General features: G+C 51.0%; 1 protein-coding gene across 1 annotated transcript in view; it reads right to left on the reverse strand.

The window, feature by feature from the left end:
- EPB41L1 (erythrocyte membrane protein band 4.1 like 1) overlaps positions 1–12,336 on the reverse strand; it is a 127,308-nt gene extending 114,972 nt beyond the window's left edge. Inside the window, 1 exon segment of the mRNA XM_030309685.1 lies at positions 12,260–12,336. The gene's annotated coding sequence lies outside the window, so the exon portion shown is untranslated.
- Positions 12,337–17,896: the final 5,560 nt, after the last annotated feature.

The raw sequence follows: 17,896 nt of genomic DNA on the forward strand, positions 1-17,896 counted from the left end.
AAGTGCTCTATAGCCACATGTGACCAAGTGGCCACTGTATGTACTGTATCTCTAGACAATCAAGTCCTAGATGGCAGGGATGGTGGCCTCCATGGCCCACAGCCAGAGCTAGGCCTCCCAAAGTCAGTTGAATCTGAAGAGAATGGTGTCTACTCATTCAGTGAACGCCTACTGAGCCTAATATTAATATCCACCTCCGGTGCCTGTTACCTTCACAGTGATAGTGACAAAGAGATCAGCGTACCAACTGTTCAGAGAATGACAGTGTGGCTCAGAGAGGTGGGCCACCTCCCAAGGTCACCCAGCTTAGACCCCAGGCCTGTCTGACTTGGAAGCCTGAGCTCTGTCCCTAAAACTTGACAGGGGACAGGTCTGGGGTTCAGTCTTCTAGAGAAAGAAATAAGCCTTTGTCACTATTCTCATGAACCCTATCCCCTAGTCCAGCAGCAGAGCATAACCCAGAACAGGACACCTGATGAAGAGGATAAAAGGGAAGGAGAGCAGGAGAAAGGCATGGCGTGGCCTGCCTTAGGTAGCAATCCTGTACACAGATCTTAGGCCACTTGTGACGCCATCCCTACCACCTCCCACCCCTACAAGGCAGGAGGCAAAATCAGCAAAGGTCCACTGGCTGCCAGCTCTCTGGGTAGGTCCCCCAAGGTAGGCGCCATGCCCTGTCTTGCACCTCCCCCAAGAGCACTCATTCAGAGGCTCTAGGATCCTGGCCAGAGCCATTACTCACCTCCCAGGGTCACCTCAGCTGGAGTCCAGGGAAAGGGTCCAAGAAGCAGCCGGCCCGCTGGAAGGAGGGGAGGGAGGAACAGACCCTGGAGGCAGATTCCAGAGTCAGGGAAAAAGGTGGCAGGTACAGGCCAGAAAACCCTGGTGGTCTCCGCCCCTCTCCAGGGGCACACAGCTAGCGTTCAGCCCCCTCCCACCAGCCCCACAGGGTGAAAGTCTCAGTGGCTATTATTACATTTAACCATTAACTTTGATTCTTTTCCATTTCAGCAGGGGGCAGATCATGCAAAAAAGTCCCTTCTGGGGCTAATGAGACTTGGAAGGGGAGAGAAAAGGAAGGGGTAGGCGTGAAGGGAGAAAGGAGTGGTTAGTGAACCCCCTCACTTCCTCCTTCCCATCCCATCCTACCAATGTGGGACAGCCTTCACACCAAGGCAGAAGTTCCATAGGGTCAGGGGCAGTGACCTGGTATATAGTAGGTGCTCACTAAATATTTTTAATTAACAAGCAAAGGAGCAGGGTGAACTAGACTAAAACAGGCCAGATAGATGGGCAGACTGATGGAGAAATACAGGAGACAAAAAGTGGCTTGCCCTGGGCTGGCACCTCCCTGACCCCTTTGACCCCAGGTCCTCACTGAGACCCAGGTGGACTGAGGACTGGGACCACAGCCACCTAGGGCATGCCACGGGTGTGGCTTTGAAGGAATGTCCCCCATCCTTGGCCCTGTTCTTCCTACCTGTGACCTTTGGAGGTCTCACTTCTTCCCCCATAAAATGGGGGTGATACTGGCAGAGCATCACATATAGGGCTGTACAGGGCCATGCCCACAGATGATGGGGTGCTCTGTGCCACTGTAATACAATCGTATCTCCTGCTGCTTGGCAACAGCCTTTTCTCTTCTTAGACCACCCCCTGAATTCCTCCACCCCCCAATATTCCCCTGACTCCCACCTATGTGGTCCTTTTTCCTTTCCGGGAAGGAAAGCCCAGAATAATGACGCTCCAGCCCACTCACATCCCACTCGCCTAGGATCACACACACACCCTGGCAACAGATTGCTACCAATATGGCATTTGCTTGTCATTTACACCCTTCCTCGGGTTCTTTGTCTCCCTCCTCACCCTCTTCCCCCAACCCCAGAGCAGGCCTAGGTCCACAGCCCACCTGGGGCTGGCACTGAACTCACCGTGGCCAGTGAACTGGCCAGTTCTTGGGCAGGGGCTCCCCCTTCTGGGCCTCTGCTTCCCATGTGTGTATGTGGGGATGAGGAGGGTGGATCAAGAGATGGCTTCTCCTGCTAGCCAGCTCTGATTGTTAGAGATTCTGACACTTCTGGGATCAGTTTGTGCTTTACCTTCAGATAGACCAGAGTTTGGATCTCTACCTCGACCAGGTAGACAGGCGGCCCTGTTATTACGAGACAGACTCCAAGGCAGGCCTGCAGAGGCCTGGGACCACAGCCCACCCCTGACCATTCTCAGCTCAAGCCCAGATAGACAAAGCTCCCCCCGCCAATACCCCCACAACAAAGCCCTACTCTTCTAGTCTTTTCTCTCTCGTTCTCCATAGTGGCATTGTGAGCCATCAAGCCCCCAAATTCTTCTTGGCAAAACAAAGCTTGATGCCGCCCCTCCCTAAGCCCCTTCTATGTGGAGATTCTGGGGCTGCCTCTACTTCCACTCTGTTCTTTCCTGTATCCTTCGGGCAACTCTTCAAGTGTGTGCCCCCACTTTCTCATCTCCAGCCTGGAGCTCCTCTCTATCTCCACAGGGAACACCTGTCTACGCCGATTATGGAGTCCACCCTGATCTCTCCCTCTTCAGCTCAGTCTGCCATATTTCTTCCAGATGCTACTCCTTGTAGAAGACTCTTACTGCCCCTACTTGACCTTAGAACCATGGAGACCAAGAGGCTCTTGGAATGATTTTTCTGTGTCTCACTCTCTCCCCCCAGTATATGATGCTCCAACCATAATAGGTGTCTGCCAAAACAACAATGATAATAACCATTAACTGAGAAATAATGAATTATAATCATATATTGACCATTTATTCTGTACAATGCTCAGATCTCAGCATTTTACACATATCATTTCAGTTAATCCTCCCAAACCCCCAACAGATTTGTTATCTTTAGCCCTTTGGTTTAAGCTGAGAAAACTGAGGCTTAGAGAGGTGAAGTGACTTATCCAAGGTCACACAGCCAAGAAATGGCAGAGTCAAGACTGGAGTTGAAGTTCTTACCCACTGCCCTACTTGGCCTCCCTCCAATCCACAAAGAAAAAAGGGGACGTGTGTGAAGTTGTACCAGGGATGGGGCCATGGGGCCTCTAGAGAACCCAGCCCAGCCCAAGGTCAGAGGCAGATTTTGCAAATAAAACTCAATAACCTTCTATTAAGCACCTACTCTGTGCAAAGCCTTATGCTAGGTGCTGGGGAGCAAAGAATGATACATGAGACATCCTAGTGCTCACAATCCTGCAAGAGAGGCAAGCCCATGTCACACGGTAAAGCTAAGACCAGGGAGAAGTCGTCCCCAGAGGGGAACAGACAAGGCGCTAAGGGAATGCAGAGCAAAGACAGATTTTCATTACAGGAGTAAGGGTGGGAGGGTCCACAGGCTTTGTGAGAGAGAGGTTTGCATCTGAGCTGAGCCTTAAAAAGGTAGACAGGATTTCAACAGTGATTAAAGAAGGGGGGATGGCATTCTTGGCAGGAAGAACCCAGGGACCTGGGACAAAGACGCAGGTAGGGGCTGGGCATGTCCCAGGAGCCAAAGGAAACACATTCTCCAAACCCCTCTCCCTGACACTGGCCCCAGTGTCCAGCCCTAAAGAGGTGCCACCTTGAGCATCCCTAGACTCACAGGCATCTGGATCACTTACTGTGAATGGGCACAGAAAGAGAGAAATAGCTGGGCACCTGGGCATGTGGTTTGACTGGAGGGACTCAAGGGATTAGAATCCAGGCTCTGGATGGAATCTTTGAAGATGAGAGATGCTAAAGGGAGGGGCACTCCCTTCAAAGTGGGGGAAGCTGAGGAGACAGCAAGGAAAAGGGCAAAGAATGTGAACTGGGCAGCAGGAAACCTGGCTTCTAGAGCCACTGAGCAAAGTTACATGGGAATTTGGGCTTATCCTGTCCAACCCCCATTTTATAGCTGGAAAAACTGAGGCCCAGGTAGGGGAAGGAACTGGCCTACAGTCCCTCAGCATCTTCACTTAAAACCAGCAATGTGCTGAGAGTCAGGAGAGATCTGCCTTCAATGCATGATTCTGCTGTTAGCTCCCCAGTGACCCTTTTCCAGTCATTAGGCTCCCACTCTTATAAAACAACCCTAAAGATGGGTCGTGATTCAAAGACTCTGATAGTGCCTATGGATCCTTTCCCAAGATCAAGGCACACTCTCAAAATTATTCATGCCATTTCAGAAGTTCATGAACATTTGATATCAACATTCTCCAAGGATGATCTGAGAACCCTTGGTGTCACAATCACCTTGACAAGGAATCTGTTAAAACAGGCTGATTCCAAGGCCCCACCATGGATCCCACCCTCCCAGAAGGCAGCTGAGTTTGAATCTCTAGATGAGTCTTAGAAAAGAGTCTATTTTTAGCAAGTTCCCCTTTGCTACTCTTAGAGGAGCAAATTTTGAGGCGGCCTGCCTTAAAGAACCTTCAGAGGAGGGAGTAAGGAGTGAGATGCTGAACCACTCTCCTTTTAGCTATGTCACATATTGCACTTCTGTTTCCTTGCCTATGAAGAGAGGGCTCTGTGTCTTGAAGGCTTAAAGCCACTGCTCATTAATCAAAGTTCCTTCTGGTTGAATCACCTGCTCAAGCTGACCATGGTCATGGTCTCAATGGGGGTGGAAGGAGTCCCAGCAAGCTGACTGAAGAAGCTCCCCAGATTTAGAAGTGACATTCTGAGATTAGCAGCCCTGCCTGTGAGGGAGTCTGAACTCCAGGGTTGAACTTGGAGTGACAGGTTCCCTATCAGCTCCAGCCTGCAGATTCCTTTCTTCTCTCTGGACTTTCTCTGGCCCTTAGCCAGCTCTGGCTTCCTTCCTTTTCCTTTCTAGCATGAGTGTCCTCCTAAACTTGAGTTCCCTGGTTCTAGCCTCTGCTCCCCTGCTTCCCTCCCCTCCCCATCACTGAGCCTGATAGAAGATCTCCAAGCCCCCAAGTGCCCTCCCAAAGAGATAAAGCTATCATGCTTTGTAAATGACAAGCTTATTTAACTAGAAGACTCAGGATAATCTGTGAAAAACTAAGGTGACCAATGACCAAACAATATCTAGGGAAAAAGCCAAATACCCTCAGACCTGCCCTGTCACCTGTCCGTGATGCAGGTGGGCTGCTGCCTAGACCCAGATGGGCTCAGAGCTGTGGCCAGCCCTGGGGCCAACACTGTAGGAAGGCCAATCCCTGAGTGAGGTGACAGCACAGGCTGGGAAGCAGGTGAGCTGGATTGGAGACCCCGCTCTCTGAGCTGAGAATCTGCTCTCTGAATTTGAGTGAGTGCACATCCCTCTGTGAACCCCTGAACACTCTTGAATGTCCCATCCAGGGCAGTATAGGAAAGATTCAAGAGTACCCATGGGCTTTCAATAGATCTATGTTTAAATCCCAGTGTGCCACTTGCTGGTGGAGGGCTGAGTAGGCCTTGGGTAAGTTATTTAGCCTCCTTTAATAAAATGGGGATCTAATCTCTGCCTTGCTGGGTAGCTGCAAGGATTAAAAGACATAAGGCATGTAAAGCGCTTAGCATGGGGCCTGGCACATGGTAAGCCAATAACGTAAGCAGCTGTTTATCAGTCACCAGAGTGGGCCTCTGACGAGGAAGACTCTAGGCTTTCTGATTCATAAGTGGCCCCAAGCAACCCCAGAACCACCCACTCGAACTGGGTCTGGAGACTTTATCTTTAGATTTCCAATCTGGAGAGAAGATGGGGAGATGAAGAGGGGAAGGCAGGACAAGGGAGTGAAGAGAAAACTAAGAGGAGGGAGGGAGGTAAGGAAAATCAAGGGGTGAAGAGGGGTCTGGCTCCTCCAGCTGAGGGAAAAGGAAGAGGACTTCAGGGCAATTGTCAAGGCAGGATAAGCCTTCTCTCCTTTCCAGAGCCTTCCCTACGCCCACCAAGGCAAGGCTTAGAGTGACACAGTCTGCTGAGAAGCACAACCTTGGGTGTCAATAGGGACATTGAAGCTTGGGTTACCTCCAGGTTCTGGCTCCCCACGTTGCCGCTGCCCGCCTGTGGTGGCTTCTTCCCGCTGGAGCAGGCAGAGATGGCCAAGCCAGGCTGAGAACAAACAACCTGCCCATTCAGCCTGCACAGGCACTGCCTGCTCACTCAAGGGACTCAGGGACCCCCTTGCTTGGGATTCTGACCCTGGTTCAGCAGCACTCTTCCCGTTGGCTCCCCGTCTCTGTGCTGCACAGTACCCTCTGAAGGCTTCCACCGGCCCCACGATCCTGCTCCTTGGCCAACATTGCAATAGGGGAAAACCACTGTTCAGACCCTCAAAAGAAGCCACAGACAAGGTGTTCCAATTGCCACTGACCAGCTGTGTGACCTTCGGGATGTCACTTTCTCGCAGAGTGTGTTTCCCTTCTTTGGCTAATGAGGGCAATGGAGGGTAAGGACCATCTCTAAGGTTCTCCTAACTGACAGTGGCTATGCTTTGTAGGAGATCTCGGGGCACACAGGGGCAAAGAAGACTTGCCTCAGGAGAGGAGTGGGCTGGGCAGGGCCCCGCTGAGAATGCAGTGGACGTGGCGATGGCCGAGGGTTATTATGATGATGATGATTATAATTGAAAATCCCAGCAGCAGACTCTTAAGCAATTTACAAAGAGCTTTCTCATTTTCCCCTGGGATTCACAATCTGGTGAGGTAAGTAGAGCTGGATGATGCTAATTCATATTAGGCAGATGAGGAAGTGCAGCAAGATTTAAGTGATGTGTCCCAGCTACTAAGTGCGGGGCAGGGGGTGCCAAAGAGGAAGTAATCATTACCGGGCTCCTACTGTGTGCCACCTCACCAGGCTTACTCACACCCGCTATGCAGACCAGGGCTGACCTCCACAGCACAGCATGCCATTGCAGGGGCTACCGTCTCCATTTCACAGGAGACGAAACTGAGGCTGAGGAAAAGTAATTGATTTGCTCAAAAGCTCATGCTCCCTTGCAAAGCTTGGATTTGCACCCGGGTTTGTGGGGCTCCAGGATTTGCACTCTTTTCCATCTTCCTGTATGTACTGGGTTGAATAGTGTCCCCCAGGTTCATGTCTACCCAGAACTTCAAGAATGTGACCTTATTTGGAAATAGTCTTTGCAGATGTAATTAGTTAAAATAAAATGAGGTCATACTGGATTAGGGTGGATTCTAAATCCAATATGACTGGTGTCCTTTTAAAAAGAGGAGGTGACACAGACACAGGGAGAAAGGGGAGAAAACCATGTGACAACAGAGGCAGAGGGAGTTGAGGGCCAAGGAACACCAAGGCAACCACCAGAAGCTAGGAGAGAGGCTCGAGAGAGACTCCCCCCACGGAATCTTCAGAAGGAACCTTGCTGACACCTTGATTTCTGACTTCCGTCTCCAGAACCGTGAGAGAATAAATGTCTGCTTTTTTAAGCCACCCAGATTGTGGTACTCCATTGAGCAGCCCTAGGAAATTAATACACTGTGAATCCACTGAGCAGCAGACCTGGGACTCTTATTTTCAGATTCCTACTCACTAGGCAGCCTTGGGTTAAGGGGTGTGAAGGCCTGTGAGAGGTCAGTCTTGCCTCTCCTTCACCTCCCTGACCCAAGCTGGCCTGAAGTCCACCACCTGTGCTCCTTCCCATCCTAGGTCTCTATCCACCCCACAGGGACCTTCTATCACGCAAACAAGCATCCTCTGAGACCAGTCTCCAGGTCAACAGCACTCCTGCCTCCACCTGGCCCTCTATCTGGCCCACCCTCTACCACCACCTGGAGAGCTGTGTTTTTGAAATGCAAATCTGATTCTTTCAGAGGCTAGCTTAATCCTCTTCCCTAGCTCCCTACCACCTGTAGAACTCCAGCTCTTCAGCCTGAGCCAGATCGGACCCCAGACTTCCTCTCCGGCCTTACTCCAGGCCAGTCGTGCCCCACCTGTCCCCACCACTCACCACCATCTGCTCCAACAGATGGAACTATTTGGAGTTCCCCCTAACAAGCCCTGGTGCCTTTGCACATGCTGCTCTAACTACTTGGAAGATAAATCCAGCCCAAACACCACCTCTCTTCTTTGTGAAGACTTTTCCTTAGTGAACAACCTCACCCTGATACCTTGTACACTGTACATCTTTACACGTCTGCCCGTTTACCCCGCCTGTGAGGACTGCTGGATTCATCTCCGTTCCTGGAGCCCTAGGGCCCAGCACAAAGGCATTCAAGAATGTTGAACTGGGGTGCCTGGGTGGCTCAGTCAGTTGAGCGTCCGTCTCACGTGGTCACGATTCATGGTTCACAAGTTCGAGCCCCACGTTGGGCTCTGTGCTGACAGCTCAGAGCCTGGAACTTGCTTCAGATTCTGTGTCTCCCTCTCTCTCTGCCCCTCCCCAGCTCGTGCTCGCTCTCTCTCTTTCTCTCTCTCTCTCTCTCTCTCTCTCTCTCAAAAATAAATAAAAACATTTTAAAAAGTGTTGAATGGAATAGTAACAATTGCTAATACTTACCAAGTGTTTACTACCAGCTCAGAACTATGTACAGCATCCCATGTACGTTACCACACAACCGTATGGAACAGATACTATTATTGGTTCTGTTTTAGGAAATGAAGGAAGAAATGAAGTGCCTTGCCCAAGTCTACCCAACTGGTATGTGGCCAAGCCTGAATGACTCTCGAGCCAGTGCTTGTAACCAATATTAGGTACACCATCCATCCTAATACCGTCATTTTACAGAAAAGGAAACAAACAAACAAAAAAGGAAAAGTGACTTGCCCGCATACAAGGCATGGACCCAGATCTTTAGATTCCTTATTCAATGCTCTTCCTCTTCTCATTCTACAGAACCCTATTCCAGGAGGACACAGACACTAGCAAGGCTGTATTTCCTTGGAGAGCTTTCTCCTGCCTCCCCTAGAGCAGAGTCCAACATGGATGGGCCCAAGCACGTAGCTGGCGTCCATCTATGGCCAGGAGATATAGTAGTAAAAAAGACAGATAAATCTACCTCTAAGAAGTCTGAGGCCTGCTTAGATATTACAATGTCAGGGCTTGAGGGGACACTTTGGGAATCACTTAGTACCATCACCCATTATATAAAGTCATCCACTTCAACAAATTTGTCAAATACCAATCATAAGCTGGGCACTGTGTGGGGACACTGGGAAGAATGACAAGCAAATTTCTACCCAGGTGACATTTGCACCTTAGTGAGGGGAGACAAACAACTAGCAAGTTTATGTATAATTACAAACTCTCATGAACACTATGAACTACAGGGAGCTCTAAGAACGTGTAACAAGAAAAACTGACATTCCAGGGAGTTGGCAGAAGCCCCCCTGAGAAAATCACTCTTGGGCTGAAATCTGAAGAATGGGAGTTAAACAGGGTAAGAATCAAGGGAAGAGTATGCTAGACAGAAGGAACAGAATGTGCAAAATCCCAGAGGCCAGAGAGCTCATGGTGCCTAGATGAACTAAAAGAAGACTAGAGTAGCTGGTTTCCAGAGAGGTGGGCAGGGACTTGATCCTGAAGGTCTTAGAGGTCAAGGTAAGAAGCGGAGAACTGAGCAGAGCAATGACACCCCTTGTTCAAAGCCAAGCCCAGAGCAGACAACGAGTTATTACTTTATTCGGTGAAGGGGTAATTTGTCCAAGATCTCAGGGAAGACCTGGGACTTGAAACCAGAACCCCCACCTGCCAGGCTGGGGCTGCGGGGCCACTTCAGTACGTATGTGGGAGAAGACAAGGGATGCTTTCCCGGTGTTTCAACCTATAGGAGGTTCCAGTTGCCTCTCTGTACCTCTCTTAAGTTCTAGGGCAAGACAATCACCTGTGTTTGTGAAAACATAGACTGCTGGGCTCCATGAGTTATTCAGTTTGTCCGATGGGAGCCCCCCAGATTTGCATTTCTAACAAGATCCCAGGTGACCCTGCTGCTGCTAGTGGAGTGACCATACTTTGAGAGCTACTGCTCTAAAGGATATGGGGGCAAAGGGGCATAGTGAGTGGGGACCACAGTCAGGATCCTTGGGGGCTAGAAAGGGAGATTTCTAAATCTGGGTAGCAATGAGACAAACTCCATCACTCTGAGACACCTAAGGGAGCTCTGAGTCCCAGAATTTATCTTACTACCTGCTCAGCCAGGGAAACTGAGGCTTAGGGGGTTTAGACTCTTACATAAGAGAAGTGCAATACAAATGTGCTGAGTGAACAGATAAACACAAAAGGGTTTGACCAAAGTCCAAAGAAGACCCCTGGACCAGACTCCAGGGGTCCTGAGCTCCAAGCCAGAGTCTTTCCTGTCCCAGGAAAGGGATTCAGGAAAGGGGACAGCAAGCTCAGCTTTCCCCAGATTCTGCTGCCAGAAACATTTTAAGAATTGCAGAAATCTGCTCTTGGCCCCCAATCCTATCACCCATCCACCCTCCTTCCTTTTACACTCTCAGCTCCCTCCCTTTTACACTCCAAATCCTGTGCACTTTATCCTGGCAAGCAGAGCAGCGGAGAGGGGAAGTGAAGTAACAGGGAAGAAAAACTGGAAGTGGAGGAAGAATTCTTGCACTTGGATGTCCTTCCTCCGGAACAAATCCTTTCTTCCATAAGAGTCTCAGCTTCCCTCTATCCTTGTATCCAGGCTACCCCCAATCTACCCACATTTCAGTACCAGCATCTGAAACCCACAAAACCAGGGGTTTTAAATTTCTAAACCAGCTTTTCACCCAGTTTTTCTATATTAGAGTGGCCCTGGACAGAATTTTTCTATCCTATCCTAGCTGGCAGCAAAATGGCATGTCTCTTGCAAACCCACACACATAGACTCACTAATATACAAACAGCTATACATGTACATAAAAACAAATATACCAGAACTTATAAAAACACATACACATGTACATCAAGATACATTTTTCATTGTTCACTGATAAAACATACCTAGGCACCCAAATGCAGAAGAAAAACACAGAGAGACACACATGCAGACAGACTACAAATCTAGACATGCATGCGCTACACCAGTACGTGGGGAAAGGGGTACAGACACACCCAGAGACCACTCTCAGAGTAGAGGTCTCCTGAGGGGCGGGGGGTCGTATTCCCATAAGGGCTCTGGCCCTTTAAGAGAGCGGTTTTCCCTCCTTTCAGGGCACCTAAGGTGCAGCTCTACCCCTGAGAGCTGTAAGGGTGAGGGTGGGAGTGTGGCTGACTCGATCAGGCCCCGTCGGACTCTGGGCCACTGTCCCCAGGCCGCCACAGGAAATGGATCCTTGAACCGACTTGGTCACCAGCCTGAGGACCGCTGTTGCTGCCACCACCCCCCCACACACACCGACACGCACACACGCCCACCCCTCCACACACACACATACGCACACACACACGCACACGCGCGCGCACACACAAACACACACCCGGGCTTCAGGCAGGACACGCCCTCCGCTCCAGCTCGCCCGGGTGCGCGGGCTCCGCCGTCAGCCCAGCTCTTTCTGGCCCCTGGGGTGTGGCCGCCCACCTGCCGGCAGAGAGTCTCCGCCCGGCGGGGACACTCCCGCCGCCGCCGCCACCCACCGCCCCGGCCAAGTGGCTGGCTCCCGGGGACTAGAGCGCGTCAGCCGCCGCCCCCCCCCCACCCCTTCCTCCCGGCAGTGCGGAGACAAAGCCGCGCACACGCACACGGGGGCTACGCGGATGCACACCCGCCCTCACACGCGCACACCCGGGGAGTCATACTGGCGCTCACACGGCGACACACACACACACACACACACACACACACACACACAGCCACGGGGTCCAGCCACAAGCGAGGCCACTGGCACACACCCTCATCCAGATGTACACACACTCAGCTACATATTGGGACACACCCTCTAATAGACACATTCACGGACACACGCAGACACACACACCCTCACCCAGATACACACACGCCATCCAGTCCAGACACGCGGAGACATACAGCGCACACACACACCCCCCCCACGCAGATGCACACCCCGAGCACACGCACGCGCGCACACACACAGCAACCACTTGCCCAGACCCACGGGCACACGCGCGCTCACACCCAACACCCGGAGACGTGGACCCCGCCACACATACCGGCGCCAGTACTGAGACTCACGGACCGAGGCCCGGGGCTCCTGGCTGGGACGCCCGCCCCCCGCCCCGCGGGTGTCCAGCCCCCTGGAGCCGGCCTGTCAGTGCTCGAGGACGGGAGACCGAGCCCGGAGCCCTCGCCACACACAGACACACACGAGAGCAGACGCGGCGGGGTCCCCGGGGCCCGGGCGATGGTGGCGCGGGCGGCTAACCTGGCAGGGGCGGCGCGGCTTCCGGGCGCTGTCTGTCCTCAGTCCGTGCGTCCGGCGGCCGCCCGGGCGGGCTCCGAGGCGCACTCGAGCTGCGCAGAAATGCCCCGCTCGCTCGCTCGCTCGCTCTCTCCCTCCCACGGCGCCCAGCCCCCTCCCCGCCCTCCCCCCACACCCCGGCTCCCCCTCCGCCCCGCCCCGGCCGGCTGCCCCCGAGGAGGCGGCGGTGATCCCGGCCTCCCCAGCAGCCGCCCGCGAGCTAGCGAGCAGCGGCGCCGAACGGCGAGCAGCCGGGGAGCGCCGCAGCCGCCGGAGCCGGGGCCGCGCGTCGGGAGGAGCCGCGCCGGCCCCCGGGGAGGGGAGGGGAGGGGAGGGGGCTGAGCCCCGCGAGCCCTCCTGGCGCCCGTAGCCCGCCGCCCGCTTCCCCACGTGGGCCCTGCGCCCGGCGTCTACCTGAGCCGCCGCGGAGCTCAGAGGCCGGGGCCGAGCGGCGGGGCGACGGAGAGGAGACCGACCCCACCCGGGCCTCTTCGCCCTCCCCGTCCCGGCCCGGTGGGCTCGCGCCCCGCCCCCACCTCCTCCCTGGGCCCCGGCAGCGCCGGCCTGGGTTTTCCGTAGCTAAGACGCCTCGGCTCCCGGCCCGGTGCCCCGGGCTAACCCCACGGCCCGGCGTCCCGCTCGCCGGCCTCCTCTACCTCCAGCCGGGACCTGGCCGACGCCCACCAGCCTCCCCACCACCCGTCCATTGTTCCCGCCGCCAGAGCTTGCGGAAGATCGCGCAGCGCCTTCCAGCCCTCTCCCAGGTGGCATTACCTCTGGACTCTCTGGGGCCCTCCCAAGAACTGGCCCCTGACCCCAACGCTCACCCTCCACAGGCTCTGGCACGACCAGAGTAAGGAGCTTTTCTAAATTAGGGTTATAACCTCTAGCCCTTATAGGCGCTCCTTCAGGTCCTACTTGGAGTATAGACTGAGGTTTGGGGAGGGAGGAATTAACGCAAGTTCAGCAAGATAGCAGCGGGGAGAAGATGGGGGTCCATTCCACAGATGAAGAAACTGAGGGCTCCTGGGACAAGGCCAGGCCCTCCAGAAGTACAAGGAGTAATGAGCCTGCCCTCCTTTGTTAGATACTAAATAAAGCAGAGCCAGGGGGAAAAAGCAAGTGTTATGTATTTCATGGGTTTTACTGAAAGTCAAAACGAAGGTAAAGGCCTATTATGTGCAGAAGCTTTCACCTCCTTTGTCTCCCTTAGCCTATAGTCCTATGTGGCAGCTGTGATTATCCCCATTTTGCAGATGAGCGGCCTGTCCTAGGTCTCTCCACCAGGCAGCACAGCTAAGATAAAGCCCAACTATTATTCAAGTTCTTCACTATGGTCCTTTCCTCCAGCATAGGAAACTAAATGCCAAACAAGCAGCTGAGAACCTAAAAAATCAAGGAGGGGGGCTCAGTTTGCACTCCAAAGAATTTCCACAAACTAAGAGCAGAACTGAGGGAGCCAAGGCCCCAAAGCAAGACCAAGCACGTCTTGTCCAGGAGGAAAAAATTATAATTAATAATAAGAACTAATGATAACCGGCATGTTTGGAGCACTTACTACGTTCCAGGCACTGTTTTAAGAGCTTTGCTTGCACTAACTCATTTAATCACGCAATAACACTGTGAGAAAGAGGCTCTTCTTATCCCCTCTTTCTACAGTAGGAAACTGAAACACAAAGACAGTACATAGTTTGATGAAGTGGCAGAGCCGGGATTCAAATCCAGGAAGCTGATTCCCAAGCCTGCGTTTTTAACCACCGTACACCAGACAGAAGCAGTCCCAGTTGTGAGACAAAGGCATGTGAACTAGAGCGCCCACCACAGCAGAACCCTCTTTAACTTGCTGCCGTCTGTCTCCCCGTGTGTACTCAGGGCACAGCACGCAAAGCCTGGTATGGAGGCCTCATCTGTTAAACTGCTGCACGACTGCCACATGGGGCCAGAGTGCTGAGTGCCACGTGCGGGGCTCACTTGCAGCCCTCTCTGCTCTGCTGGCATTTTTATCAGTGGTTTCAGATGAAGCAAAGGAAGGGATGAAATGCTTATCAGATCTGCTGCTGGCATGAAGCTGGAAGGGCAAACACTCTGTAAACCAAAATTAGTTTCCAGAAGATCTCAGCAGCCTTGGGGCTGTGCTGGAACCAACAAGATGAGGTGCCGCACAGAACAAATGTAAATTCCTGCCCTTTGGTTCAAGCCAAAGCAGTCCCACAGAACTTTCTGCGATGATGGAAATGTCCTAAATCTGTAGCCACCAGTGGCTGTAGAGCACTTGAAATATGGCTAGTACAACTGAGAAACTGAAATTTTAATATTTAATTTTTAGTACTTAAAATTTAACTAGCCACATGGGGTTAGTGACTGCCATATTGGACTGTACAGTTCCAAATGATCAAGTGCCCAAAGTATAAGATATAAAGAACCTAGATTAAGAAGAGTTCCAGTGAGTGGCACCTGGGTGGTTCAGTCAGTGGAGAGACCGACTCTTGATTTCAACTCAGGGCATGATCTCACAGTTTGTGAGACTGAGCCTCACGTAGGGCTCTGCTCTGAGAGCTCAAAGCCTGCTTGAGAATCTCTCTCTCCCTCTATCTCTGCCCTCCCCCACTCTGTGCTCTCTCCCCCTCTCTCTGTCTCTCTCTCTCTCAAAATAAATAAACATTAAAAAAACAAAAGAAGAGTTCCAGTGAAAATGACTTAAAGGTTTGAGTTGACCTCAAGTTCAACAGTGCAATGTGGCTGTAAAAAAGAAAGGAAGGAAGGGAGGGAGAGAAGGAGGGAAGAAAAGAAGGAAGAAGGGGAAAGTGAACATGATAATACTGTATCAACAGAAACCAGAGGTCAGACCAGCCAGGTGCTGCCCTGGGCAGATCACGTCTGGGCCATGGGGCTCAGCTCTGGGACCCACATTCTGAGGGCAACACTGTCACATGAGAACATGTCTAGAGGAGGAGACCAGAATGCTGAGGACCTGGATCCCATGTTGTGTGATGACTGACTTACAATAGCCTGGAGAAGGGAAAGCATAGGGTGGATATAGTGGCTATCTCCAAGCCTCTGAAGGGTTGTCACACAGAAAGGGGAATAATAATTTCCTATTATTCAGGTCTAATAAACAAAAAAAATTCTGCAAACCCCTAGGCCACATTATCTGAGGGAAGGATCTATGTCTAATTTCTCTTTCTGTTCCTCTGGGCATCCAGTCTACCGAGAACCTGGCCCATATTACACACTGACTACAAACTTGCTGACTGAATGGATGTGAAAGAATCCCACTCAGCTCTAGTGGGTAGACATCAGGGAGGACAATTTCAGCTCACTATAAAGAATGCACTAACCATCACAGCTATCCGAGAATGAAACAATGACCTTGGGAGTCACTGGGACCCAATGACCTTGGGAGTCATTTATTGACTCCCTAACAATAAATGTATTAAAAGAGATTGGGTTTTCACATCCACGCGGCCAACAGACACATGAAAAGATGCTCAATATCACTTATCAGGGAAAGGCAAATCAAAAGTACAATGAGCTATCACCTCACAGCTGTCAGAATGGTTAAAATCAATGACACAAAAAACAGCAGGTGCTGGCTAGGATGTGGAGAAAAGGGAGTCCTCTTTCTTGCACTGTTGGTGGGAATGTAAACTGGTGCAGCCACTGTGAAAAACAGTATGGAGTTTCCTCAAAAAGTTAAAAGTAAAACTACCCCCGTGAGCCAGAAATCACACAACTAGGTATTTACCCAAAGAATACAAAAATACTAGTTTGAAGGATACATGCACCCCAATGTTTATAGCCGCACTACCTACAATAGCCAAATTATGGAAGCAGCCCAAGTGTCCATCAATAGAATGAATGGATAGAAGATGTGGCATATATACACAATGGAATATTACTCAGCCATAAAAATGAATGAAATCTTGTCATCTGCAACAACACAGATGGAGCTATAGACAGTATTACACTAAGAGAAATAAATCAGTCAGAGAAAGATAAATACCATGTGATTTCACTCATAGGTGGAATTTAAGAAACAAAATAAACGAGCAAAGGGGAAAAAAGAGAGGGAGAGAGAAGCAAAACGAGAAACAGACTCATAACTGTAGAGAACAAAAAGTAATGGTTACCAGAGGGGAGGTGGGTGAAGGGATGAGTAAAACAGGTGATGGCGATTAAGGAGTGCACTTGTGATGAGCACCAGGTGATGTACAGAGGTGTTGCATTACTATATTGTACACCTGAAACTAATATTACACAGTATGCTAACCAACTGGAATTTAAATACTTTTTTGAAAATTTTTTAATGTTTATTTTTGAGAAAGAGAGAGAAAGAGGGAGACAGAGCGCAAGTGGGGGAGGGGCGGAGAGTGAGAGGGAGACACAGAACCCGAAGCAGGCTCTAGGCTCTGAGCTGTCAGCACAGAGCGCGACGACACGGGGCTCAAACCCATGAACCCCGAGACCATGACCTGAGCCGAAGTCAGATGCTTAACCGACTGAGCCACCCAGGTGCCCCATAAATAAAAACTTTTTAAAAAAGAGATCTGTGTATTTTGTTTAATGTTTATTTATTTTGAAAGAGAGAGAGAGAGAGCATGCAACCATGACCAGGAGAAGGGGCAGAGAGAGAGGGAGAGAGAGAATCCAAAGCAGGCTTTACACTCAGCATGGAACCTGATTCGGGGTTCCATCTCACAATCTTGAGACCATGACCTAAGCTGAAATCCATAATCAGATGCTTAACCGACTGAACCACCCAGGCACCCCTAAATAAAAACTTTTTGGAAAAGAAGAGAAAATGCCAACACATAATGTAAGTAGCAAAGCCAGCCCTCATTCTCAATCTAATCAGCAAAAATTTATTTACTTTCTGTCAGAAAAGAGACTGGGTCTTCATTTGGAAGCTGAACTAGGAACCAGGTGACCGACCACTCAAGCTGAAAAATGGGCAAGTTCTATTAGGAGGGAAAAAACAAGATCAAGGCTGTACTTCCAGACAGCTATTGGGCTGTATGTACAGAACAAACCAACATGGAGGGACCAGAGGCTGGGAGGACCAGTTAGGAACCACTGCAGTGGTCCAGGAGATATGAGAGGAGACAAGGGGGCTGTCAGAACGGAAAACCAAGGACAGCTATGTCACGAAAGGAGCATTGACCCTCTACTGGGAGTCAGGCACTGCAGGTTCTAGTCCTCCCTCTGCCTTTAACTTATTGTGTGCTCTGGGGTAAATCCCTTCCCTTCTCTGGATTTGTTTTCCTGTCTCTGAAATGCAGAAAAATCCCCAAGTCCCTTCTAATTCTGGATTCTTTTTATGGGAGAGAGATTACGAAAGATAACTGGGATAATGTATCAGCCTTTACAAGCTTCAAAGTAACAATGCCGTTGTTCTCATTACTATTGTTATTATTATTACAAAGGCAGCTTCCCCAGTAAAGAGATTGGTAGGAGAGGACAAGAAGTCAAAGGACTGCATCTGTAGGGGTGGGAGTTGGAGACAAGGTCCTCCAGTCTTTGGGGAGGGCCAGCTAACAACTCTACCCCTCCCCTAAGTTCTGTGAAGACAAACAGGTCTCTGTGTTGTCACCTTATGAACTA

The sequence above is a fragment of the Lynx canadensis genome, chromosome A3 (assembly GCF_007474595.2).
Source record: "Lynx canadensis isolate LIC74 chromosome A3, mLynCan4.pri.v2, whole genome shotgun sequence".
In the NCBI taxonomy this organism is placed as follows: domain Eukaryota; kingdom Metazoa; phylum Chordata; class Mammalia; order Carnivora; family Felidae; genus Lynx; species Lynx canadensis.